Source organism: Musca domestica, unplaced genomic scaffold (assembly GCF_030504385.1).
Source record: "Musca domestica strain aabys unplaced genomic scaffold, Musca_domestica.polishedcontigs.V.1.1 33, whole genome shotgun sequence".
Taxonomy (NCBI): Eukaryota; Metazoa; Arthropoda; class Insecta; order Diptera; family Muscidae; genus Musca; species Musca domestica.
Window position 1 is genome coordinate 4160447 of NW_026712312.1, and position 13408 is coordinate 4173854.

Sequence of the window (13408 nt, forward strand, 5' to 3'; positions counted from 1 at the left end):
AATTTCGGAGGATACCAAAACAGGAAAACTGGAAATCAATTATGAAATACGATATGGTATGTTAAACAAATTTTGATGTGGTACATCTGTGGGACATCTGTAACATTATCTACGGTCTATTTTCTGCAATTTGTCTCTCGCAACTACCAGTTCTCCCAATGGGAAATGACAACACATAATATTTCCTTGCTGCCAAGCAAGAAAAAGAAAACAATTCCAAAAACAAATAAAAGATTTACGAGGAAAAATGTATACAGGCCTTGCGAATGGAATCGCTTCAGCATGAAGAACATTGATGCTCTTAACTACAGTTCTGCCAATATTGTTCCGTGGACTACAGTCAATTGTATGAAAAGTCTGCGTATGAGTGATATGAAATTCATAAAATTTAATAAATCACTCATATGTTTAGGAATTTGTGTACTGAACTATGAACACAACTATGTTATTAACTAAAGTTAAGTGAGAGAAGAAAACATCAAAGGTCTAAACATGGATTCCGAGTGGGATAAATTTATCCTCCCTTTGACGGTTGAATTTATTTAATTTCTTCTCAATTCATTGTCCAGTAGCCTGTTTTTCGAAACAAAATAATTATCTGTTATGGGATTCTTGGTTCGTGTGTTATTTATACTCGTATATGTAAGCGGAAGTATGTGTTTGAGTGTGTGCATTTGTTGGGAAACCCAGTGAAATCAACGTGGCTTTATTGGTGGTAATTTCTTTCTTATTTATGTTCCTCTAGCCTTACGGAGTCTGTCGACACTACCGTATCTGCTGAAGATTACATCGTAGAAACCGTGACTATACGCACACACAAGAACTCATATGTGTGTTTGTGTAAACATTAAATGGTTCCTAAATTAGTTTTGCAGGTGATTTATTATTGACCACGGTTTGGCTTTAGTACTTTTCTTTTATGACTTTGTCGCATTAACAATAATTCTGGAAAGCTAACATTACAAATTCCCATTTGTTTTTTAGTCCATTGTTCGTATGGAATTACAATTGCGATAACATAATTTAATATTATTAAAGTTTTTCCATTGGTTTTCGTTGTTATTTAGAAAGTGTACAATTAAAAAGGGTAACTTTGGAGATAAGTGAATAAAGACATATAAGCCAATTGAATAGAGAACGAGGCTTCATAAAAAAAAAACATAAAAAAACTACATTTTCTGTTTATATTGCTTACTAAGTAAATTATTTGGTTCACAATAGATTCAGTATCGGAATAAATAGAACATAAAACAGCATCTTTCAACGCAATAGTCAATGGAATTGAATTCCGATTAGTATGTTAGTTAGTTAGACAGCAAACTAAGTTCAAATTAATTTAACTTATTTTGATGCTTTCATATAAAAATTGGATCGTAAAAGGCAGAAGGTCGGGGCATAATTCATTTCTTTCAGGTCGTCTCTCCGGGAACCACAGGCGGATGTCTCCTGTTGACTCTAATCAAAGACCTACGCAATGATGCGAATATTGTACCTGTGTGTCAGTCCATCAGACATTGCGTATATAAAACTTAGTTAGTACAGTGATACAAAGAGGTATCGCATCCCGTTACTATTACGTAAACATGTCATTTTATTTTAAAGCAATAAAGTAAAAAATGTGGTTAATTTCTTTACATATATCACTTTGACTCTGTTTTTGGACTTTTTTACATTTTCATTGATTTTTTTATTGATTTTATTGATGTGAAACTACTTATTTACTATCCTAATATCTAATTTATTATATCGGCTAATGTTTTAAGAAATAAAAAAATCACCTCGCGAGTAAAATAACAAAGTGGCTTGTTTAAGGATAAAAGAGCTCCCTTTTGAACAGGATCGTAGCAAGTCAAAAAATTCTACCAAATCTTTTGAGTTTATAAAAAATTCTTTCCACAAAGCATCATTTATTATTCAACATATCGCAATATTCCATTCGGCAAATATTGAAAAATGGGCTCGGGGTAAAGCAATTTAAATTCTAAAAAGTGCAAGAATTTACACCGCAACAGAAAGAAAATAGACTCAAAAGAGCTAAAGAGTTGTTTCGCTTGGTCGAAAGTGGTGAACTCCTGAATTTGGTTTTCTCCGATGAGATGAGATGAGAGCAGTTTGTAAATAAACAAAATGATCAAAGAGGTCAGCTGAAAATGTGCACCTTCGGTTGGCCACCAGAACTTAAGCGCCGGCCATGGTGATGGTGTGGGTCGCCGTAGCACCCGATGGTCGCTCTCCGCTCGTATTAATCGACCGTGTCTAGAGTATTTTTTAAAGCAAGGTTGACACTTACATTTAAACGTTTTGCGGAAATCAAAATTCATCAACATATAATTTTGCATACATCCTACACCAAAATAGCAAAATATTCTCAAATGGATACATTTTTTGATCATTTTTTGTACATATTTCTATTATGTTATCATTACCACAATCGGTAAAAAATTTCGAAGAAAGATTCTTATAACAGTAGCTATTAGAAAGCATAGAGATTATCTAATACGTACCATATTTTACATATCGCATTTTTGTCAGAACTACAGCTAAATTCATATCGCACCCTCTCGTGACCCTACACTCATATGTTCGATTTACTCCTTAATTTTATTTACTTTTTATCAATTATATCTCTAAACTACAATAATTTGATCCCTTCGTTTATTTCTGAGCACTTCTGTTTTGCATAAGATTATCACCTTTGTATGACCTCGACGTACCCAATACACTCTCGCAAAATAATAAAAAAAATCCCATAACGAGTCTTATCACTTGTCATTCTATATATATATATTATATTTTATTAACTACCTCTACAATTTAAATATGATAGACGTCAAATCTTGTCCATTGTAAATCTTCTTTACCTTGGTCATTCACTTTACCGTGGCGTATCCTGCACGGTTGCAAATTATTTGTGGCGAATAATAAAAATGAACGGAAAATATGGACCAAGAAAAGCCAATTAATGTCAACGGACGGATGATATAAAAGTTTATTGACTCGAAGAGTTTGACGCATCCAGTGCAGGTAGTCGAAAGGGAAAAGTTCATAAAATTTCAAAGAAGTGGACTCTTGCTACTAGAAACCAAGTAGGTTTCTACAACACAAAAATAATGAATAATTAATGTAGAAAACAGAAATAAACTTATCATTGCATTTTAGATTTTAATATAGAAATTGAGGACTTTGTGGCTTATTAATAATATTTGAAGAGGTAAGAGCTTATTTGTGGATATGGAATGGAAATTAAGTTATATTCATTGGAAATTTCATTTTTATTCACTGCAAAATTATTTTCATAATCAATTCCAGGTCCCTTTTCAGTTTATAGCTTTAACCAAGAAAAATGTGATTTATGTACATACTTATAAATTGCTCTTTATAATTTTATTTTTTTCTTTGACTCGTAACAGACTTGAATAACCTTTTCACTTTTTTGCTTTAAAGCAAATTGTGTGGGTAACTAATGACTAATGGTAACATTAAGATTTCATTTTAACAATTTTGACAACAAAGTTAATGATTTGTGAAAAAACTACACATAAATAAGCATGACCATAAATTTCCATTGTGGCGTATAACGTATGTCTCGTTCCTCATACGCATATACGCACATAAGAGCAAATGCTATTATGCAGCATGAAATGCCCTCGATGTGTATACTGCGATGGGACATTTAAAAATAAAGGTTATGGTATTTCGATGAAACATATTTCTGTATATCTGTCTTAAAATTGTTCCGTTTTATTTGAATGTTTGAAGGTGAAGAAGCAACTTATTTGTATTAAAGGGTAATTTTTTAAGAGTAGTAAGATTTTCAAAAGAAGAAAATACATAAAATCGCGAAATATAAAGATTGGATTTTTTCTATCTTTTTTATTTATTTTTTTTTGTTTCTGGTTTTTTACAATATTCATGCAAATATTTTGTGGATATATAATGGAAATAGAGATTTCCTTTCTTTGTTGACTTATAATGATATTTGATGGAGAATTTTTTTGTGTATGACATCATTCTTCTAAAATGATGCTTATTCGGAGATTTTTGTATTAACCCACATAAAGTATTACTTAAACCATTAAATCTGTTTTATACCCTCCACCATTACATTAACTTTGTGATTACGTTTGTAACTCCTTGAAATATTTATGTTAGACCCGGAATTGTTTAAAATTTCGTATTTGAATGTCTTAATGGCCGCTACAGCATATGACAAAAAGATGAGTATACAGGTCCACGCCTTCGTATAGCCACAATATAACGCTACCTCCCTTTATTCGGCATTTTTATGATTTTGGAGACATTATCCATTCGAAGTTCAAATTTTGTAAAACAGCTAATGGCTGAAAATTACATATGCAGGCCCACGTCTGCACATAGCTCCCATATAACAGTTTTTTGGACAGATTTTTTGGAAATCTTTCATGTTCTTCCCAAATGGTGGAGAATATTAAAAGTTCGGCCTGGCTGGACATAGCTGCTATTTTACTCGTTAATATAAATGGACCTAGGACCTACTGGAGAATTTGGCAAATAATTTAGTAGAATTTTTTAACTTGGTACAATTCTATTTAAAGGGAGTTTTTAACCAAATTTTGAAAAAAAAGACCCAATCCCTTTGAGGTTCGTGGTAAATTTTCAACATGTACTCGATTTTTTGTAAACAGTGTGAATTCGAATTTTGTCTCAGATTCTTACTTTGTGTGCTCAACAAAAGAAGTTTAAGTTCTCAAAATGTTCATATAATTTGATGTTTTATTACCTCCAACCGAACTCATAATTTATATTTAAGAAGCGACATTTCCCCTACCTCATAGTCTACAACTCTTATAATACCAACTCTCATATCATATAATTGCGATACATTTTCAATTCTTTTGTCTTCTTTTTTTCAGAGCAAATCAACTCTCCGCACAACTACAGCGGCAACAATAAATGGAAATTGAAAATAGCCTTGAAGGCATCCCCACTCTATTAATTCTCAGTGAAGCACAGAAAAATGCAATTTCCTTTATTTTCCACTCTGGGGTTACAAAATAGTAAACAACACCTGATGTTATGACCACCGAACAATGATTAATCCATTCTATATGCCAACGTTGAATTACAAAATGTGTCTGCCGCATCGTCGCTTAATTCTTCCCATCTGCCCGCCATTCCATCCATATCCACCTCATTGTTCAATTCATAGCTGAGCTATCTACCAACAGCTGCTAGTGATCTTTCCCTATGCATGCACTGGCAGTGGGAGGCATTGACCTCTGCTATTGAACAGCGAATGGCAATAGCAAAGTATGAGCCAAATTTTAAAAATTACTGCTGATTATATGACATTCTAATAACGTCCATATAGCATGAACGCGTTTTTCCCGAACGGGAACACTGACGTTGTGCTGTTCGCTGATTTTTATCGCCGGTGTCCATGGCAATCTGATAATGGGCATATCACAACGAATTTTTATTTCTTCAATTTGACTGTGACTCGAATTTGATTTTATTACTGTCGGGTAAGTTGAAAAAATAATTTATGACATTAGTCAGAAAGGATAAACGAGAAGGAGAAATATCATTCCCAAATTTAACAATTTCATATTTTCCAAAAAATACCACAAACTCCTTATTGCCATAACAATTTATATAAATTATACAGCCATTAATGTTTGTCATTTGTTTTGACTTCCACATCCATTATCTTCTTGTAATTACGCTTTATACTTAGCAAAGATAGCTTTCACTCGTATCTGACAACATCTAATTGAGCCAAAAAACACAACTAAACAGTATTTCGACGAATTGTCCTCCAAAATGTTGGTTTCATTTCATGGGACCTAATATCCTAAAAGTTTGGAGGTTTTTGTTTCTTTGTAATTATCTAACTGGCAAAATGTTACCTGCTGATTAACATATATAATCTAATGCATGTCACATGGACTCAACATGTGGATATTGCGGAAATAGGACATGTGTAATGTAGGATAATGAGTCATTTGAAATTCTTGGGAAATTAAAGTCTTAGCATTTCCCAAAATTGTTTGTGTTTTAATTCATCGGTGCTCTGTGGGGGCACTTTAAAATTACGTTCCGAATTCTGCAATTTTTCTACGGTTGCAGACATAGGTAGAGGAGTTAATTAGTTAATTAATTAATTATCCCGGTTGTTCAATTAAAATAGGTCGTAGTTTTTTTTTTAAATTTAGGTGTTTAAATCTTATGAAAACGTGTGCTTTCAATATATATGTGGTCCCTTCTTTGTTACCGAATAGGCCACATTAAAAAAATAGAAAAATAGAAAATGAAAATAAGCTTTTAATTTCAGTAAAGTAACGTTTTTAAAATATTTTTATAAGGGCTGAAGTCCATATATAAGTTTTGTTATTAGGAACTCTCGATACCAATTACCAAAAAGTCAATTTAAAAATATGGCTTATATCAAGAAAATACATGATATTGTTAACTAGGCTTATAGGGCTACACAAAAACTTTGAACTATATAAAGTAATTTGCTGCCAGAGAGAATACTACCATGAAGAACTTGAAATACCAAGTTTCAACGAATTAGTTTGAAAATTTGACTAATACAAACTACATATCAAATATGCTATTGTGCGCGGGCTGAACTAAAATTTTGAATTCTATAGCCGAACGTCAAATATAAAATATGAACAAAAATCCGTTGTAATAGATATAGACGAATAGACAGATATAAACGAATATTTGTCAGAGCTTGTCCTTTAGGAACACAAACTGCCGATTTACAGCAAATTTTGTTGGAAAATATGGTTAAAATTATATTTTAAAATTATATTAGTCCATACCCTTTCGTGGACGTATATGGGTCATTGTCAATATGGCTAAATCGAAAAATCGTGTCTTTTTCAAAAAATAATTTCCAAATATTTCTGACCAAAAGTATTGGTATTTAATTTATGAATATTCCGGACTACACAAATATTTTCCATGATTCATAAAGAACCATGAATTCCATGAGTCATAAAGAGTTATTTTCTAAGGACTATGAAAACGTAAAAAAAAATAAAATTCAGAAGAAGGCATGAATCATTGATTATTTCTGTCAAATGTTGAGCGCGATTGCTCCTCAAATGATTCATATGTTAAATCCAATTTTGGCAAATACTGTCCAAGATTTCGACCGGCATCTCTCATGGACTTTAACATAGCCCTAAAATAAATAGTCCAGATCGTTAAAACGCACGACCTAGGGGGTCAACTAACCGGTCCCAAAAATATTCACCGATCTCGTTTACTATTAAGACACCACATGAGTGTCAGGCTTTCGCATTTGGGCAAAAAAGTGGCGCTCTCCATTCACAGTTTCGTTACGATTCGTAGCAGCATTGAAAAAGTTCGGTCCAATGATGCCCTTATTACATAAACTGCAACAAACTGTCACTTTTACTTTATGTATTACCACCTTTGCAATGCTTCTGGCTGATTTTCACTCAAAAATCGAAATTCTGTTTATTTACGTACCTATTGAACCATAAGTGAAAATCATCGCTGAACACAATTTTTCACAAGAACTGCGCGATGAGCTTTCTTAACAGATCATGCATTTGGATAATAAAATTCCATGATTTGTAAGATTCAAGGTTAAATTATAAACCACAATGAAGATTTTTGCCAGTGAAAATAAACGTGTGTGAGGTATTTAAACCAGTGTTGCAAAAATGCTAATAGCTTTAAAAATCAGTTATATTTTTTAATAAATTGTTATTTGGCAAATGACTAAAAATATTCCATTATTGAGTATACTTAATATTTACTGGCAACAATTAATATACATCATACGCTCTGATGGTCCCTTGTGCCTCAAATAAACACAATACGATTTATAATTCCAAACCCCAAATGATCACTTTTTATTTCGTTTCGCTATAAATAATTTAGTTTTGTAAAAAGTTAATATCCCTATTTTTGGAATATCTGTACATTTTTTCTCCTTCCTTTTTACATTTCAATCAATATCATATTTTTTGTTTGTTTTCATAAAATTTGCAAAATTACGTTTTGTATAATTTTCTTTTTCTTTACATTGAAATTAAATCAAGTTGTCAATTTCAATTTTATTATCTTCCATTTGCAGGTATGTACTAAGATTTGTACAATCATTAGTATCCATACTCACATACGTTCGATGATGTGCTGTGTGTCATGGAAGGTGTTCTCTAGATGACAGTTGCAAATGCGGCTGCCTTGGGCCATGACGACGTTATATAGCAATTTGCTATACATTTCGGTAAGTTTGAAATGTCATCAAAGTTTAGCATTTTCTGAGAAAAGATAGAAAAATGTTTGAAAACTGCAAAAATATAAGAAATATTAAGAAAGTTCCTAAAATTTGTTGGGTTGTGTATGATAAAATATATTGGTAATGAGCTCAATATTATTTCTGTTTTAATAAAAATGTGGAAATGATGCAATCGGAAAATTTAATAATACAAGATAATAATTGATTGGCTAAGATATACTATTTAAATCTGTTTAGGATGTCTTTATATATTTAGCATCGCATCACAATTTTATCACAATTTTAACGATCAGTTTGCCTCCAAATGTCATGTTATCAAATTTACGGATTATTTACCCAAAAAGTAAATTTTATGTGAATATCCACTCAATATTTACTCAACAGTCAATTGACATCTATTTTTGGCAAAATTTTTAAATTCTGAACCCAAATGACCAAAAAGAAGGAATTGTAAACTTTCAGCATCAGTGCGGAATCCATGAAACCAAAGGGGAAAATGGCTATAAATTGCCAATGCAAAATGTCAATAAATTCCACTGATGGCCAAATAATGCAAATGCTTTTTTCTCCGACAGAAATTTCGCAGCACTCTTGGTGCTTCAGAGCAACATCTGTCAATATTACATTGAACTACTTACTCTGCCTCCCACACGCCATTGGCAGGAAGATTTTTTGGAAGTATACCATATTTGAATTCCATTGACGGATGAATACTAGTGCGTAAGTTTTTGGTGGCCTGATTGCTGCACAAACACAAACCCTGCCATATAATCCAATGTGGTGTATTAGTAATATTTTCCGCCAAAAGTGAAAATTCACCATACGCATCAATGGACATATTAAGGAATTAACCAAGGTTTTGTGGCATACAAAAGCTTAATTAACAATAAAAAACAACTGTGTACAAACTTCAAAGAACTGAATTCCCACAACATTTCTTTAAACTTTGTTAACAAGCTGCGATGATAAACTTCAAATTATGAAAAAAAAAACTTTGCTAACAAGCCGCAATAGACAAAAAGGCTATGTTCTTAATTTGTTCAACGGCTTAAGAGTAAAAAAAAAATAAAAATATATGGTCAAGAGTTTTTAAAAGAAAAATCATTTAAAAATGTTATTAAAGGCTTAATAATTAAAGAAAATTAAAATGACAATTGTTTTCTAGACAGAAAGCCAACCCTGGTTAGAAAAAAATTTTACAGAACAAACGGAGTTCCATCTAAATAGAAGACTTCATACAGGACTTCAACAGTCAATAGAACGTCTACAAATAGCTACTATTTCCCGAAGACTTTTCAGAGGCCTTCTGTAGACAGAAAATCTTTTAAAGGTCTCTTAGGGACATTTCATACGTCTACTGCATACTTTTGTGGACAGAAGATCTTTACGCGTCTTCTTTATGGCGAAAATCTTTTTAGCCATTCTAAACGGAAAAGGCCTGTTAAAGATCTTCTATACGGAGAAGACCTTTTATAGGTCCTCTAGACAGAGAAGACATGTTATATTTATTCTAGACAGAGAAGATCTGTTACAGGTCCTCTAGACAGAGAAGCCCGTTACAGGTCCTCTAGACAGAGAAGGCCTGTTACAGGTCCTCTAGGCAGAGTAGAACTGTTACAGATCCTCTAGACGGTGAATACCTCTTACAGGTCATTTAGATGGAGAAGACCTGTTAAAGGTCCTCTAGGCAGAGAAGACCAGCTACAGGTATTCGAGACATATAAGACCTGTTACAGATAGGTACTCTAGACGGAAAATATCTTTTCTCCGTCTTTTAGATGGAGAAGACCCGTTAAGGTCCTCCATACGAAGGGATTATTATAGTTTGTCATTACGTATGTAGCTCATCAATGTGATCATTTTATACCCAACAAAGTACATATATTAATGAACAGCGTAAAATTCTAGTCTGCCTGTTGTAATCACGTTATCTTCTGAAGGGGCTCGAGATCGAGTGCTGAAACTTAAAAACCTCCCAATTTTAAGCATATCGGAAATTGTCTGCATATTTTTCAACAGAATTGTCTGGAATTTGGTATTTAAAGGGTGCTGGGAAACCCTATCCTCCTCGCTAATACAGTTAATATAAGTCTATATTGTGATACATACGTATATTACCCGCAAATAATTGTAAAACCTTATATTCGGTATTCTGATGGCGTTCGCAATTTTTCCAACGGAATTGTCTGAATTTTTTATTTTGAAGTTTCTAATGGGTGTTTAAATGCCTTTCAAAAAATGTTATATAGGTCCTCATTTTGACTTTGTGGATGGTATCAAAAGGACCGATACGAACTCACTACTTTTTATATGTTAAATTCCATTAAATATTTATTATAATTTTAATATAATAAATTTATTAAATAAAAAAATAAGAAGCTATAAATATTAAATACAAATTAATAATCAATAAACATTGTTTGTTATGTATTATTTACAAATTTTTTAATAATTATTATGTTATTTATTATATAATTATTACCTTTTAGTATTTAAATATTGTTATTTATTATCCATTTTTTCATTATATAAAACTTGTCATCATAATTTTTTATGGAAAGTGAGCCATCTCCAATCTTATTGCTTTTTAAATTTCACATCCAAAAACACCCTCTTTAATATTTGAAAATTAATTAAATCATGTTTAATACAAAAAACATCATCAACAACAACAATTATATATGTATGTTCAAGCGGATAACGTAGATGAACATTAGGGTGGTAATTTTCTTGAATGTTAATTTATTACTTTTATTATAATTATATATTGAATTAATTATTGTATTCAGTCGTTTTTATTTGGTATTTAAAATAAATTCCATATTTATTTTTTTTTTTTTGATAAATTGTATTTTCTCTCACTTAGCTTTTGGCTTCTTTTTTCTCGCGCCTACCCAATGTACATCTACACATGTTGTCCTTTAACATAATAGCATTGTTTACAGTTTTTAATCAAACACAATTATACAAACCAACAACTTCATTCTCTTCGCCTTTCTCTCTTGCCTCTAACCATCTCTATCCTCCCTTCTATTTACAAATAAACAAGGACTTCTTCGCCAATGTATTTGCCGTGTCTGGTCTTATATTTTTCGGTGGAACTATGACTGCCATCTGTGTTCTGTACATTTGGGTTGGTGTAAATTTGAAACACAGCCGCTTAATACAGTCACCTCCCCAGCGTTACTATGTTGTGAATGTAAAACGGAAAACTAAAAAACCCTAATGTCATCCATTTTTTGCTTGTGCCTATTCAGGCAGTATATAGAAAGATGAAAGGAAAAAACTAAAAAAACTGAAAATTGAACTATGTGTAAATCAAAGTGTGTCGGTAGTGTGTGTAACATATTCAACACATGTGACCTCTAAGAGTCACTTGTGTGCGAACATTGCCAGCCATCATTGCTTTTAAGAAATTCCTTTTTTATGTTCAGTTTTATTTTTTTTAGTCCTCCTTACGTGTTTTGTTCCTTGGTCTATGGGTCTTCTTATAATAATATCGAATGGAGGCAATGTGCAATTTATTTTCCCTTATGTATATATGTTATGTATATTAAGGAAGTATTGCTAAGAATGATTTCCTCATAAAATATAAAATGCATTTTGTAGCCATCAGTTAGTAATGAACATATGTATGATATTCCAAAAGTGTTCAGGACATGTTTTTTTTAAATATATTATTTGAAATCAGTACGAAACAAAAAGGTGAAAAAATATTTTAAATTATTAATTACCACATATATTTTATTCAAAGATGACGACTGACTCTCTGAGCAACACTATTAATGGTAGAATTATGAAAATGTACATAAGACGCGCCGTAATATGAAGCCTATGTCAAAACACTTGACCAATAGGGAACATATTTGGCCCAAAAATTTTCTACAAAGACAAAAAAATTTCTTCTTAAAATTTCACAAAAAAAAAATTAATTTTTTTTGACAACAAAATATTTTCAACAATATTGCCTAATTTTTTGGTCACATTTTTCGGTATGTTTTCGAGTTAATAAATATAAATAACGTAAAATTTTCTTTAAGGCAGAAAGTGAAAAATATCAAAATGTTACAAAAAATTTCACTGTAAACCTTAAAAAAAAAAGTATATCCGGGCCTAAAAGTTTATGCTTTTCCTTTTTTGTCGCTAAACAATCACGTTTTGACCATTTGTATGGTACTTCCCATACTACTTACCAAATACTTTGGTATTTTGAAGGTTCCCAATCATATCAGCTGCAATTTCTAAGTTCGTATTTTAACAGGTAGATTAATTCCTTTCCAAAAATACGATCTCCGGTCTCGATATAACCGAGTCTATGAATTTCAGGTATTGTTTGGGAATTCGTGCAAGGTTTTCATATGGGAGCGAACATTCAAATCCAATCTAACTTAATGTCGTTATTACGTTTTTTCATTGCCACTTAACAACATATCCACAAATGCATTCCACTTACGAGTACCTTAATCCAACCTATCGAATAACTATATAAAATATACTAATGAATAAATAAAAATAATAAACATTTGAGACATACAAATTATGTACCTTTAAAGGAAATCAAATTTCCTTAAGTTGTTTGTGGACAAACAACCAGCGGATCATCCGGCAATTGTCCCATATTATACTACCTTTTTTGATGTAAGTTCCCCTAAGATTTATATTCTTAAACGAATGTCATGAGCCGAAACATTGTCATTCTCGTAGTAATAGCCAAAAAAAAAGGAAAGAAAAAACCTGTAAAGCACTCACAGTCAGTTGAACAGCAAAATTATGGAGGAAGAAGGAGAGAATGAAATAAAATGGAAATGGTAAGGAAAAAAGTAGGCTGGTAGGAGTAAAGCTTTTGTTAAAGAAATAAAGCCTCAAGAAAAAATACGCACGTTTCCAATAATATTGTTTTTAAAACGTTTACGGTAAAGCTGAACGCAAGTGTTTTAACTTTTCGACATAACAATTTTAAATTTCGAAAGTGAAATTGGCACTTGTATGTAGTGCAAAGCATTATTGTTTAGATTCGATCCTTTTCACATTTTAAACAAGTTTTACCACACCTATCTGCACAACCTGTATGTACTGCGTAATAGAAACAAACTTGAGGGGGATTTCAGTAGAAGTTTTATTTGAAAAAAAAATCATAATTAA